This window comes from Tribolium madens, unplaced genomic scaffold, assembly GCF_015345945.1.
Source record: "Tribolium madens isolate multiple individuals breed KSU strain unplaced genomic scaffold, Tmad_KSU_1.1 Scaffold_3;HRSCAF=73;Tcas5.2_LG2, whole genome shotgun sequence".
Classification (NCBI taxonomy): domain Eukaryota; kingdom Metazoa; phylum Arthropoda; class Insecta; order Coleoptera; family Tenebrionidae; genus Tribolium; species Tribolium madens.
Window position 1 is genome coordinate 3,968,919 of NW_025401006.1, and position 16,583 is coordinate 3,985,501.

General features: G+C 34.0%; 1 protein-coding gene across 1 annotated transcript in view; it reads right to left on the bottom strand.

Moving 5' to 3' along the window:
• Positions 1–16,583, bottom strand: part of LOC123007526 (Krueppel-like factor 13) — a 36,141-nt gene that overhangs the window by 18,522 nt on the left and 1,036 nt on the right. The window lies entirely within an intron of this gene.

The window sequence follows — 16,583 nt, forward strand, 5'->3', positions numbered from 1 at the left end:
CTGGCAAACAGGAGACTGGTCAGTAAGCACATTGTATAAGATATTTAGCAGGAAGTTACGTCCAGGATCACGACGTAGTCCCCGAGGTCGCATTGTTGGCAGGTTAATGAAAGTGCAGTGTTGGCCAGCGTTTGGTCTTAAGTGTCAATTAGACGGCAACAAAAACACCAATATGACCTGTTGCCCACAAAGTATTCTCTTTATTGCTTAGGCTATTGTGGAAATAACGCAAATACATAAAATTGGATTGAGCTAGAGAAAGTTTTTTCTTGTCGAAGTCTGATCAACTTGAGATATCGAAGACTGGAAGTACTTAAAAGTTGCGCGAAGCTGTGAGTGCCTTTGTCTGAATTTTAAATGAAAAACCTCGTCACTGTTAAAAAATCACGTCGCAACTTTATTTTTCCAAAAACATATTGTAATTTAAACCAATCCAGTTTCGAATATTGTGGATTAAATCAAACGTGCCAGAAATTATTTTAAACATTTAACCTTTGGGGAATCCAGTCGCGAAATAATGAAACTCTGAAGTGACTTTAAAGCAATTTTTGGATACTTCTACACAAAGGCCACATTTGAATAACAAATTTAATTTCTAAATGTATTTATATGGAACCGTTACGAAATAATCCGGTAATTGCTTTGTTGCTGTGTTCCTGAAAGTGGTATTTTCCTGAAAAATTTAATTGCTTTTTAACCAAACGTGTTAAATATTCGTCATAAAAAGCTGCATGTTAATAACATTTTAAATCAAATGGACGAATAATAGGATTGCAAACTTTTGAAAATTTCAGAAGGATCACGTACGCAAAGCGTTTCATTAGTTTTGTAAATAACACGCTTTCCATTTGAGGTAACAAACATTTTTTTTTATTTAGAAAAACAACCAATTTAACAAATTGTAAGATCGAATCAAATCATTCAACAATGCGACACAGGGAAATTTTCTTTGGAAAAAGCCGAAACGACTTTAGATTTGTGAGAATTGGCTGCTGTAAAAATACACAAGTTTACGTCTCCACCCTTCAGGATACGTTCTCTTGTGTCGTTATCGATTGATACATTTACTCTCAAAGTGCGAACGTGTTCTATTAACGCATAAATAGAAACTGCTTTTGCATTCCCCTATTCACTTTTCTTATTTCCTACAAATGTGTGAAAGAGATTTTTTCGACGAGAAAACTACGCATCCCCATCAATATTCTGCATGAATCTCCTCGAAAATTAGCAGAAAAGTCACTCGAGTCTAAAATTAAAAAAAAAAAGCTCGCAAACAGGTAACCTCCAATCTTGCAACATCCATTTTCCTCTCACTCGTATGGGAAAGAGTGGAAAGACAATTACTTGTTAATTATTTTCGCTCGAGGTATTTCAATTACACGACTGACTTGGTGACACATTTTCAAGCACGCCGAAGATAGCATCAAGCAGCATTAACCCCTTTTATGTTTTCACTTAACAGGATTTTCTATCGAGTTTTTTCAAATTCAGAAGTATCGATAAACCAAAAACATTAACTTTTCATATTCACCGACCTACTCAGACTTTATTAAAATGAATAGAGCCATCGACAATATTTGCATTTGCATTTTTATTCCACTACCAAGACGTGTACAGAATAATATAAGATGCAATCTCAGGTCGGTTTTTATCGAAATTATTTTATAGGAATGTCGAATCTAACTCGAGACAAAAAATTTCGGTGAATAGAAAATCGAAATTCCTTAATATCTAAATTTCGAATATCTCCAGCTTTGTCCTTCGCTCTGTTGGGCATCTAATAAGCGAGGAAATTTAGCGAGGCTTTTCTATAAATAAAAAAGATATTCTATTCGGGGATTAAAGAAGATATCGAAAATAAATCGAGGAACAAAAAATAATCGCCTCCCTATGTACACATTAAGTGGACACCCTCCAGTATTGCTAGCAAGGCAATAATCGTTTTCGTTTCCCACCTATATGACTGAAAAAAATGTATTAAATGGGGTAAGAAATCGACATTGATTCCACTTTACAATTAACAATGAGAATAAAAAATAAAATTCTCAATAATTTTCATTGTTAAACCGTTAAGAAAAGTTTTTCAGTTGACTTGTGATTCATTTATTGCAAACTTTACAAGTTACGGACTGAGAAGTAAGTATGTAAAAGCGTCTGTTCCAAATTTAAATTAAATATGTACGTCATCAGTTTACTAAGCCAAAAACCGCAAAAGTTATTAATAGAAAGACTTCTAATAGTGTGAGAAGCCAACATCTCCAAAAGCCTGATATTCAGTTAAGTCTGAAATAAGGGTCCTTTGAACTAGAAACAAGACAAAATTTGCAAATCGTTCTCATGAATATGTATGTAACAATAATAGAAAGCGAAAAAAATCAATGTTAGTGCTCGCTTAGTAAAATTATTTTCCTTGAGAGTAGACCATCTAAAATGTAAATTCGAAAAGGCTTGAATTGCATTTTAATTATTCCGCCTTAAAAAGTAGTAATTGCGTTTCATTTTCGCGATACAATTGCATTATCTATAAATTCGTGTCTCTGGGGAAGTACGACTTGGGCAGGCTACATAAATATGACAATTTTTATAGGTTAAGAATCGCTCGTAAATTCACGAGCTTATAACTCGCAGTACTTGAGAGACCATCATTGGAAAAGTTATACTCGATGCTCTCTTGAAACTTATAAATCAGAATAGTTCGAAGCGTCTTTGAGCTATGAAGTGAATTCGCTTTTCTGAAACTTTAAAGAGGCTTATTTCGAACCGATTTGATAGCGAAGATTATATCTATAACCTGAACCCAATCACCTGCGACGCGATTTTTCCCCCAAACTTTCAATTCGCAAACACGAAAGAAATTATTCAAGAGTGTTATTAAACTTTGCACCGTTTGTGGGAATTATAAATGTGCAAGCATTAGGTGGATACCCGTTCTGATGAAAAGGTCTATCCGCTCTCGGTTTAATCCGAAAGGTCCTTACTCAAATTGTGGACGTAACATAATCTATGTATATGCGAAACCCATCTCAGACGCCCTCATCGAATGTGATAATTGATCTACCCACACAATTAATAATCAGATTTGAAGAGGTGGGAACGCAAATACGGGGAAATGTGCAGACGAAGCTTTTCTTTTAGGATTTTGTATTGTGTTTCGGATGCAAAAATCATTCCCTGAGGTGCTAGCCGACATCTCGCGTTTCCGACATTCGTGAAATTTTTAAAACAGGTGCACGAAATTGGAAAAATTAATCCTGAAATGAGAGAATTCCGACCGGTTTCGCAATATACGACACCATTCTCGTAACTAAATTATTGACGTCGGGACAAGTCGTGAGAAACGAGGGCTATGTAAAGACAGACATCAGCTAAGAGCAGCACCCTCTTCACCGAGAGGGTGGAATATCCGACCGACAGCTATGCCGTTATGGTGTGTATCATTTCCTGGTGATTTATGTGTTTCGCATTATTCCAAGTTTCACACTAATGATGAATGGTACTAAACGCTAGTTTACGATTTGAATACACAATGAAGCACAATGAAACCATTAAATAAATCACACAATTATTTTTGAAATTGTCTCGAAGACAATATCAAAAGTCGACTTGAGAAGCTCCAAAGCTCCATAAACTTTACTCAACTTTGGAAGCTTTAAAGCGCAAATTCTTAACTTCACATAGTTACGGGAAAATTGGAGAAGGGCTCCATTGCCATGTCAGGTTTGCTGTGTTGGAAGTATAACCTTAGAGGATGCAACCAAGATTTATGCCTCTAATTATTTTGGAAAGGGAATAAGTGGATATACTAAGCGCCACGTTTCATCCACAACCCTGACAAACTTTACGACAAAATACTAAACAACGGAACGCGGTCATATTTATTAAAGAACTTTACACTGATTGTGCGGAAGAAAAACATTGAAAAAATTTGGAGTAGTCTTTGTCGGTTGCTTGTCAAAGTGTTAAATTTGGCTTTGATTTTTAATGTGAAATGTGCCCTCTGGCGGATCCAATTTTTTATGATAGGGCAAATTTTCCTTTTGTGTTTGTGTTTTTCGGAGTTATTCGCATGTTGACTTGGCCCAAATCAGCTTAAAATCTTTATTGACTTTTTATTAATTGGTGCGATGGAAATAAATGATGGTGGATATTAGTCGGAGATAATTGATAGCGTATTTAATTCATGTCTTAAACAACACACGATCGGGGATATTTTTTGGCAGTCATCGTGAATCCGGCTCTGTTATTGATGTAAACGATTAAAACTCGTATCGGCTGATTTATGCTTTCAGGGCATATGCTTATGATTCTAAATGTTCCATCCAACCTGTCGCCAACAGGAGATATTACACCAGTTATTACAAGGATTCCTGCACGTATTATGAACATAGAATTCCCTCCTTTATGAATGTTTTATTGGCTGAAATTAAATTTCTCAGATAAGATACTGTGGTTTGGACGTGTTCTTGGGAACAGTTTTGCTGTAATTGATATACAAGAAGCGAATAAATGATTATTTCAATTTACGTCTTCTTTTTTTCACTTGATATTTCGTATTTTTGGAACGTGAAGATAGCGCTCCGACGCTGGTTTTCCATGAAGCCATTTCAGTTTTTATAAATTTTATTTCTATTGGAAATTTAATTTCACGAACGTTCTTATCCTCCAGACATTTCAAAAGAGGTCTAAATCGGCGCTCTAGGTGACACGGCGTCCTTTTCCACTCTAATTAAATCACATTATTCCTAATGAGCGAATCTAAAACTTATTTTAAAACTACGTGCCAAATAATTAGTAGACATCTCGACGTTACGTTGTTGACGCAAAGGGCATCCTCAATCCAATTAGACGTGATTGGATGTGTATCTCTTCCACATAACGACAATTCTATAAAATAAACATCTCTGCAATCACATTAGCGGGAATAGAAGTGTTTCTCGAGTGTCCACGTCCTGGAAGATCTCCTTGGCCCCCTGGCAACGTGTCGCACGACCCTTACACTGAACTGGTTTACGAGAGTTGTTATTCTGAAACCTTGATTCAGAATAATTCAAGATTGAATTGGAGGACCAGCGAGACTGGAATGTTTGCCAAGTGCCGGAATAAGAGAAAAGAATCGCGAATTGAGACTCGAAAATGGAATAATAATGTTTTGTGTTTCACTCGTACCGCGGAATTTTCATAATTGGTATCAGGATGAGACGCCAGGATCCTTCATTGTCACACTCGAGAGGCTGCTGCATAATGAAGAGAACTCTAAATTATGAACTGGCACACGCTACATAAGAAAATACTGCTCTTTTCGCCGGGTTAAAAATCGATTAATACGGTTGATGAGACTAAATTTTGAATTAGAGGAGGATTTTCAAAATAGGTTTTGATGCGTCGTGGGACGGGAAGTATAGCAGGAAAATTAGATTCACGACGCACCGGAAACACAATCTGATTTACCAATTATTGAAAGCCAATTATGTTTTTAAATTGCGGACAGTTCCAAGATGCGTGCCATTAAATTTAATTTAAAATTAATTTACTAATCCGAAGCGAGATTAATGTTTCACTGCCGAATTGGAAAAAAATCAATTTTGTAGCTGCACGCTACGACCCACGCGATTAAACTGTTTTGTGAAACATTAAAATTAAAATTCTCGAGTTGCTGTCTGAAAGGGCAAGCTAATTAAAGGACTTGAAACGATGGCAATAAAATTAAAACGGTTGAGAAAAACAGTATCGTCTTCTGTTTAGCATTCTCCTAATATTTATAAAGTACTCTTTTTTTCGCAAAGATAAAATTTTATTACAGACTTTTATAGCACTCTTCATTTCTAACGCTCGTTATAGTTTTGATTTTACTATTTCATCGAGCTCTAAACTAGCGTTTGTTGAAAATCAATGCAACTTGTTGAATTATGACGACATAAATTACACCTCCCATAAGTTGCCACCACGTCTGCTGGTCAAAAAAAAAAAAGAAAAACATATTTCAACTCAATAAAAACATTTTGAACATGAATGAAATAAAAATTATTCGTCAAAACTTATGAAATTTGTACACTATCAAAAATCTAGATTAGAGTACATTATGAACTCGTGCCCCAGAGAAAAATGCCAAGTAAGATAAGACACCAGGAACGTAGAAAAAATGTTTAAAAAATTCTAGCTGACATTTATTTTTTGACATTTGACCTTTTTTATGTCTATCTAATGTTACTGATAATCCTGTATTTGTTTTTTCATAAATATTTAGTAAAGGTGCCAATAGAAGTCACAAATAACGTTACAAATTGTTACAATTCAGGAAACAGTTTCTTTGTTTCCTCTTCTAATAGCCTGCAGCAAAAAAAAAGTAAAAATATTTTTCCAACTAAAATAAATAGGGTCGAAGTGCAAATTTTAAACCCCCATAATTTCGAAATCTTTATACATAGATAATGTTTTTTACATTTTTTCCATATTCCTGGTATATTATCTTACGTGGCATTTTTTTCTGGGGCGCGAGTTCCGAAACACTCTGTACAACCACAATTTCAACAGACTGTTCTAAAAACTTGCTTTAAGGTTGCTAACTACTTTTTACCCGGTGGATTCTTTTGATAGTTAATTGAAATAGCTGTTTTAATAGATTTTTTAGGTTATGCCCTGGTACAGGTAGTTAAAGAAAGACTTTTTACCTTGTGCACTCCAACCGTCTTTGAATTGTAAATAATACTTTTATTCCACATGAGAAAAACTGTTTTGATGTAAAGTTAGTTAATTTACATTTAATGTTGTAGCTGCTAGCTTATGATCACTGGTGCAAATAGCATTAGTATTCTGAAATTGAAGCTGAAAATAAAAGTGTTAAAAAGTTTATTTTTAACCTCGTAAAACGGAGTTCAAAAATTTTCTTAGGTATGTGTGAAGTGTAAATTAGTGGTTGTCTGTGGAAGGCAAGCAGCCCATTTGGAGTATGGTATACGGATGCTGATTGTGTACGTCACTTCCACCACGCCGCCGCCCTCGAATCAATATTTGGTGGCGTCTCGCTGTATTGATATCAGATCTGGCGGAGGTTGTATATTATATCGGATTTACGTGTTCAGATACATGTAAGGATGTGGTTTAGTGTCACACTGATTTACGAACTTCAACGTGCCAATATAATATTGGTTGGTTCTGATTTCGTTGCGGCTGCGAAATTTATTTTACATGGCTTTCGTTTTCCATTTCTGAGGAGTTATTGCATGTATGTGTTATTCGGGCTTGTTGAATTTGTTCTAGTCCCACGTTTCGCAGACATAATGGTTTTGTTTGCGCCTCCGACTATCGCTATTCAAAACAGTTCAGCAAAACGTTTTTGTAACGGCGGTTTGTTGGGATTTTCCTCCGTTTAATTTCATATGAAGATCGGAGTATTATTAGCGGCGAGCTGCTTTTACCTAAATATGGCTCGAGCTAATCTCGCAAAATTCTGACAGAATAACTTATGTTTACTGTGATAACTGAAATATAGCGGAAATGGCAACCAGGTGTTTACGTTCAAGATGTTTATGCATTGCAAACAGTTGGTTATTCTTAAAACAATTTATACACATAACAATAACATCATGTGAACATTAATTAACCACCACTGAAACAACAATTTGACACAACTTTGTGTGAGAGTTTAAAGCGATCTGGGACGAGAAATTTTTGTAATTTGTATTTTTTACCGCTGGGTGATATTTCCTATTGATTTGATGTTCCTGTTAGCTTCCTTCATGAAAGTTGCATTGTTTGACCTACATGATCGCGTAAGTGAGATTCAATATTGCATGAAAGAGGTATTTTGCATGCACTTTGAAACTTTACCAACTAGGTTTGTTACGTTTTCCACATCGCCTACCAACAATCAAATGTCCTTTTTGAACAAACAAAATGAGCCCATTTTTGTAAACTAATGAACAAGTGGTAAAATCAACGTAAAATTGTCTGAATTTTCTCCATTGTTTGGAAAACAATAAAATTATGCTGCGAGTCAGTTCACCCTCATAAATTAGAACTAATGCAATTACTTAACTTTTAAGTTAATTTCATGGCTTTGATGTTTGCTAAAGGGCACGAATAAACGGAATAAAGTAAATCAAATCAAAAACTTTATATCGATTTGATTTCTTATGAACGAATATTGTTTGGAAGTTGAAAGACTGACTGCAAATCTGTCATAACTTTATTCCGATAGAAAACTCCAAAAGCTAACGCAGACAATCAGTTTGCTGTTATTATTTTTCACAATAAAATACAATTCAATGCACTGCAAAACACATTTTTGTTGCTGCTTTTTATAAGCAATAAAATGATTCTACTTCAATTTATTAATAAAACACAAACAACTTTTAATTCAATGTTTGATCCCAAATATATTTTAATCCAAACAAATCTCTATAAAATTGCTTCCGCATAAAACCAGTAAAATTCGACTTCAAAGCTTTCTTATAATTAAAATGTAAATCAAGAAAATATCGTTTTAAATCAAATCACGATAAAAATAAGCACATTTTGTCTCGTAACACTCGAGAAAATAGAAATGTAAAGTCGAATGTTTGTAGATGAGATTAAAAATAAATTACAATTACTTGCTTATTTGATTAAAATTAGTAGATGAGTGAATTTAATTACATTTTCGAGATTATATCCGTCGGTAGAATTTTGTAATAAACCATAATTTATTTCCATTACAAATCCGGTTAGGTACATTTTTTACAATTAAAAAAGTTCCTAATTGACTTAATAAAGTTGTTTAATACTTTATGAAAAATGTTCCGAATGGTTTAATAAATCTATTCCGTGACACATTTGAATTAAAAAAGGGAGAAACGAAGAAAATCGACATGCCTCCCATGCAATCGTCGTTTGAAAAAACCTTTAGAAACTTGTTCATAATTGCTATTCTTTCATTTTTTGCTTCTCGACAGTAAAACGACGGAATGAATATTTTTATGAGAAACTTGAAGCGACACCAGTTCTTTTGAATAAAAATGTTCATTTAAATTTTCGACGATAATTTTATTATTTTTTAAAACTGCGAGTATCTCCGAGTAACAATAAAATCCTTTATCCTAGGCAAATTTAATTATATTTCCCCCCAACAGCTTGGTATTTAAATGAAATATTCATCGCGCTAACATTATATACGAGTACACAGCCAAACGAAATATTTAGCCATAACTGGAAATCTCGAGATGTCGCAACAATCACTAATTTACAATTAGCAATTACTCCGCAATTGTGACTAAACCTCTGTAGACTTTACCCAAGATAGTAAACTGAGCTCGCTCTCGTCAAAATTAGTCACGCAGCGTTTAATTTCAAGCTGGTGGTTATGGCCCTTGCCAGATATTCCTTTGGAGGTAAATGCATTTGCTCTTTGACGTTATTAAATTAGACAAGCAACTTCAAAAGACTAATGACACTATTCATTCAATTGAATACCCGATATCAAACAATAATTACCTAGAATAACTTTACAAGAAAACCGCTTTGTTTTCATTCCGATACCGCCATCCAATAAGCTCACTTTTTACCGACAACACCTATTATTTACATTTACGCTTCCCGTTAAAAGCTTCGCTAGCCCATGTAAACCGTTAAGTGTAATAAGTTTTATATCACATAAAATTTAATATTTCATGTATAAGTACTCCGTGTTAGAAGTTTACCTTTTTATTATATTTTACAGTCTTTTATAACACCATTTCATTAAGGCCGTTATAATTCAGATTCTCTTTCGTTCAGTGAGAAGAAAGAAGAGCCAGAAAATCCCTATACCGAACTTTTTAATCCACAGATTTTCGTTATACCTAATGAGAAACCGTGATTCTCAATTAGCTCTTTATCTCAATAGGAAAAAAATCCATTAACGAGAAAACGAAAATCTTTTCTTTTAATACCTTCATTAGTATTCTTACGAACGCAAATGAATATTTAAAAAACTTACACTCGCATTGTGAATTTTGGTGGATGCGCCGGGCCATTTTCGCCGATTATTTCTATTCTCTGGAAATTCGAGTCTGATATTAAGAAGTCATGGATCAACGGTTGTTGGACCAATTGCGTAAATGAATTCGTGTTTGCCCAAACGATCCGTTAAAACGAGCAGAATAATGAAAACATCAACGATGATACTAATATTCGGCGGTGATAAAATTCTAAAGCTCGCAAGCTCAAGCAGCTTTTCGAAGATTCAACTTCCGTAAATCAGATTTGTTGTATATAATCGGGCTATTTATATCCCTTCGCTCTGCTTTTATCATTTGCTCACCGACTGTGCGTAACCGGAAATTTACATGTCCCAAAGTTGCCAAAAAATGAAGACTCGATTTTATAATACCAACGGTACGTTATTGTGTTAACCAAGAATTTATTAGTGTGTAAGCAGCACCGGCTAAACCTGTCCTAACTTTTTTCATTAACTGCAAACATCTGGTTGGACGCAAATGACACGTTAATGCGTTTCGACTCAAAACTCGGTCGACTGACTCCCTTTAAACCTACATTAAGCAACCTATTTCCAACTACTTATAAAAATCGGTTAAACACCTACAACAGGACTTTTATTTTTATAAAATAATAATAGCCTTTTTTCTGTAACATAAACATAACTGGAGTTGTTTACATGACATTTAATTTTTAACTTGGGACAGACATAAGGGAATTATTGGAAAAGTTCAACGGAGGGAAAAACGTGACTACACAAATTTGAAATGTAGTAGCCTCAAGGAAGCTCGTAATACATGACATCTAGACAAGAATGTTAACCTACAACATTGACAAATTGACAATTTCTTAATTCCCGTAAGATATAAAAATAAATAAAGAGAAATTCTAATTATTTTTTTATGTCGTTTCATTTTGCTAGCATAACTTATATTTAAAAGCTTCCAAATGAGAATAGAATAGTTAATTAAATAATGGACATTTTATGTGTTTACAACAGAAAAAAAAACTCTTCTCACCTGCTGACCTGACTTGACTGTATTCTTAGTTTTAAACGATAAAATATAAGCTTAGCAAATCTAACAATTAATTGAGTTTTTTGTATACGCTCCCGAAAACAACTGTTTTTTTTTGAGTCCCTAAAATGAGTCTTTTCCGGACTCAATAAAATAAAATTGGTTACCATGTTAAGGAATTTTTCTTAATTAGTAAGAAGTGTGAATTCGTGTTTTGAGAGCTTTAACAAAAAAAATCTTGTATGCACCACGTACGCAAAAGGTTTTAGGTGACTCCTGTCATTAAAGACTCGGCTCCTACGTCGCCTCGTTATTAATTACGATTCGTCCCCTAAAACCCTATTTTGCGTACTTACCTCTTATGTTGTCGTTGCCGTTAAACTCCGCTTCATCCATAAAGTACGTCGTCAATAGCAACGTATCTTTTTTTGTCAATTTTGACATAATTCTTATAATATATAATATTCTTATACTAATTTCTAAATTTAGTAAAATTTCTGATTCAATATCAGTGTTGCCAAAAATGTTGAAGACAACACGAGTTTTATAGTTTAAAAATCTCAGCCTATTAAACTACGACCTCGTTTTTAAAACTGTCTATAAAACTTTAGTTTAGTCTAGTCCAGCTATTAATTGTCTATGTTTTATTTTCATTAATGATTAATTAGTTTTTAATTGGCGTTTATAAAGGAAAACAAAAGTCATCCAATTAATAATTTACATTTTCTTTGCCAAAAACACAATTTACAGCTATAACTGTATTTATGATTGTGTACATTTTGAATATCAGAAAATTTATAATAATGATAAATGTCAAAAAATGTTTAAAGCCCGACGTTACCTCGATGCGCGAAGACGTCTTCGGTCCATTTTTTATTGCATTGCATTTTTATTGCATTATTTCGATAAATAAAATTTGAAGTTTTAAATCCATGTTTAAACTAAACAAAATATTGCTTATTCATTAATTTTATACAACAGTTATTACAGTTAAATAAATGAAACATTATATGTACTCGTATATGTTTTCAAAAAGAGTTTGTATTCAAAATACCGACCACAATAATTATATTGTGATATGCGATATTAATCGCATTTTATTTAACGGCTCTTCAGCTAGCCATAGCACTCACTAAATTTTTGTTGAGTAGAAAGCTCGATAATGTGTAAAGACTGTTTTGGTTCTTGTTTTTAACACTTGACCCTTTTCGTTAAATGGCCTCACTTTTGTTTATATTAACTGCGCGCAGTGAAGTATAGAAATAATTGTATTTAGCATCGTGTTAACAAAATAGGTGCTATAACTCTAAGCAGTTGCCTTTAATATCGTAAAATGCGGTACCGGAGCTGCTTCTTTCGACAAGTTGGAAGATAAACGACCGGATATTGTAAAAGACCGACAAGTTCGAAGCAGGTAACCAATCCGTTCATATCTTTGCAAGTCGGTAAACTTAGAATGAGCAGGTATCCACGTTTGGTGTGGAACAAGCGGCCCATTCTGATGTTAATGGTCGCAACACAATTTGCTTTATTAAAGGTAGTCTTTGTAAAAGCGATTCTATGGAGTGAGGTTTAGTGGATGTCGAATTGGCAACGCGTTGTCCTCGCTGGCTTCAAGGTTGCAAGATTTACTCCAAGATGAGTGTATCATTACGAATTTATTAAAATGAAGTTGTGCGGAAGTTGAGACCTTGAACATCTGTCGAACATTCTTCGATCTCGGATAAATCCTACTAAAGAAATTCGCTGCGACTCTATAAAATTGCATTGTATCGACGCTATTTTTGCTTTTATTACGCCGATATTTATGCTGTACTCTACTAGATCAGCATTACTTAAGGGAATTGCAGTTGTATTTCACTGAATAGAATAAATGCAAAAGGCTCGTTGTTTGTATATAATTAACTCGAACCTTTTGCTCCAGTGAAAATTTTCGAGCTTATGGCCAGCCTCTTAGGATTAGGAGAGAGCTTTACAGCGAGTTGAGAGTCGATTCAACAACTTGGTTGGGCTTTCAATTGCCACATTTCACATACAGAGTGTTTTCATTTAGTATAAAATATGAATTCTACAGTACCAACAGTGAGATTACAAACAAAAATTTATCCATGCGAGGGTAGTAATTAACATTAAATCAATTATGTATCACCCCAAACTGGCAACTTGAACTAACTCCAAACATTTATGTTGCATAGTCGAGGTTTGCAAGTATTTAGAAATGAGTGGTAATACAATGCATTTGTAATGTTGTCAAATAAACAGAAATTACAAGCGAGTTGTGCTGTCAACTAGCATCATTTACGTTTACTTTCGTACTGCACAGAAGCTAAAAATGTGTCATAAATAAGTTGAAATTTTAATAAAATCAAATCAATTTACTGTCTGTGTAATAATGAGAATATAACTGTAAAATTAACGCATTTGTTTCATCCTCTTTGTTGGACTAATTAAAACAGGCAGTCAGGCACCCTATCAACAAGCAAAAAGGACATCACTCTTTTTACATCACATTCAAATTTAAAACGAATAAAAATAAGAAACGTTCTGATTGCAAGGTCGTAAATCTAGTCTATTTAAATAACATTTTATATCTGATTTTAAGGATACAAGAGTTCTATTTGAAGTAAGAAATTGCTTTCGAATATGAAAATATAATTTCAAGATCCGGGATATAAATAAGATCAATAATTTCAATTTCCTTGCGATAATGTAACAATCAACGAATCGCCAATATAAAACGCCATTCAACACCCTTTAAATACCTTATCATCCCAGGCAAGATTTATTTCAGGCATTGGAAAAACGAACAAAAAATATATTCAATGATGGCATTTGCATGACTTTGTGTAATAACGGCGCAAAAAAGAAGCATCTGCCATTAGAAAAAACACAAAAGACGTATTTCCTTACAAATTTTGATTGTAATGATCACGAATGAAGCTGAAATTCTTATCGAAGATAAAATCTAAATAAATTCCTCAGGGAGTAACGCAACCGGGTTTTCGGGACCTTATTTCGTAGTCAGATAGTACATGAAACCTACTCAATGCAGATTGTAACCTACTTTGTCTCTACTGAATCTTTTTTTTTGCAATTTTATATTTAATTAAGCTCATTGGAAACTTGATGCATGTTTAAAGATCAGTTAACATTTTCCGAAGGTTTCCTAAGCTGTGTTACCCCAACTTTACGATTATGTTACACTCGTATAAAATTTAACACCGAAAGTTTTATTTTATAAAATACAAATACAATTAATGCCAAATTGAACAAATAGGATATTTTAAAAACCAGCAATAGAAGTTAAATCAAATTATGACAAAGCCATTATCGTGGTGAACGTCAACTGATGGAATATTAAAAGAGAATAAAAAATTACGGCGACTACATGGATGTTTGGGCTTTTACATTAATCATATTTTTCATCCGCTTTAAAAATTTAACGATGCCATATCAAAATGAATAAAAAAGGTTTTATTACTTGTACGTATTTTAATCAGAAAGTGATCGTATTTCCTACAGATTCTTAAAAACTTCATAATTATGTTCGAGACTGCAAGTAACATTTCAGACGAAATCAATATTCAACAAGGAACGACTCCATCGTTGTTTTCTCTATCAGAAAAGATCAAAATGACATTAGGTTGTTGTTAATAAAAATCAGCTTCATCGCTGTAATGCGACAAAATCTCATCCGGATTTCCACCCTATCAACAACATTTAATTCAATTACACGATTGGATGATGCTTATCGATAAATTATTTTTGACAGGTGTGGTGATATTATGTATTTTTTTTACAGTGTTCTCATTGCAAACTGAAATAAAAGTCTTTTCATTATCAGGACAGAGAAACGTTAACAAAAGTTTCTTTAAAGTAAGACCCGAATGCACTGTCATGATGTGACAACGCGCTATTCAAAGTAAAAGCTGAGATCTTCTTTTAAACCTAGAATTTTAAAAACAAACCCATTAAAATAACAAACTTGCAACTTCATCTTAGGTATACCAGATTAATTATAACTTCTATACTGCACTTTGAATCTTTAATTTGTATGAAGCTCTTCTGCTTGTAATTAAATATTAAACAGTCAAACTTTCGGGCATAATTGTGGTAAATGAACCGTGCTTTCTTCGAGGTTTTAACTAGCACTCTGTTATCTCGCTGCAGCGGGCCCAATAGACTGTGAAACAGAGATTTTGAGATAATAAACCCACTTATAGAATCTTCAGAAAAAGTATAAAAATCTCGACTGCAGTAATGCTGTGGATGTTTTATTATCATTACTGAAAATTCATTGTAATTTATGTTATGAAGCCGTTGTGAGCAAAAACTATATAAAAAAATGTTGGTAAAATCGAATTATGTAGTTGAAATCTAGGTGGAAGGCAGATAGCGTAGTTTAGCGTGACGCTAAATTACACGTCATGTGGCTCGGCGTGGATTTATAGCATTAAAACGCTATTTTTTTTCAAAAATCTTGTTTCACTTATTGATAATTTCTAATTGAGAGTCGTTAGTGTTTTTATAATTCAGAATTGGATTCTAGGTCACGATTTTTGAAAGAAATGCGCAATTTGGCAGCTGCTAGGTCACAATTCTTTGTGGTTTATAAAAACGAGCATGTTTGTATCAAAATATTTATAAAATCATACAAATTATGGATAAATGTCTTTTTAATTAATTCGAATACATATTCCAAATCTAAATAGTTCAAGGTAACTGGCGCAGAACAAATACACGTGCTCGACATATTTTACCATAATTTGAAAGTATGTTGACAAAAGAAAGAATTATTAAGACAGCGTGACCTCTCAGTTCCGGAATAAATTGAAATTAATAATAGTCCTAATGTAATTGTGGATAGTGCGCTGATGAGGTTTCACTGATAATCTTTTATCTCAATTTATACACGAGTAAATAATGAAATAATTGCGTAATTATTATAGGAAATTCATAGACGAATTGATGGTCATATCTGACGAAACAACAAACTCGAAGGCCAGACGTTAAAATTTAATCAAATCTAATAAATTCAAACTGTCAACGGGAAACTTCGAAAGGATCTTTCAATCCTGACTGTTTAGATTACGCTGAAAGAAACATGTGTTCCTCTGTTCATTAGATCAAGATTTATCCTACTTTTATTGAGTTTACTCTCCGTAAAATCCAAACGAGTGGTCCCTTTCATCCTATACTAATTGTCAGCAGGGGTGTTTTCTTGCTTTAGGCTCGAAAAACCTGGCCAAACCGCGATATTTATCTCCGGTCAAGTTCATTTTGCGCAGTCGGTGAGATGTAAACAAGTTCGCATCGGAGGTGAGTCAAGATAGGTTGCAAAACAATGGCAATGAACTTTTTTCAAAGGCGAGAGACAGCTGGACACGCCTACAATCCGCCTGGGCAAGCACCGGCTTATACTCAAGGTCGACATACAAAGACCCCCTATTATACGGTTGTTATCGAGGAAAGCGGAAAGCGGTATTGGGCAGGTGAAGGATTAACAAACGGGATGAGGATGTTACCTCACGGTCGAGATTACAGAATGTAAATAAGAAAACACGAGTGGCAAATTTCGACACGAGCGGGGACAAGGCTCTGGGCCAGAGTTTAGCG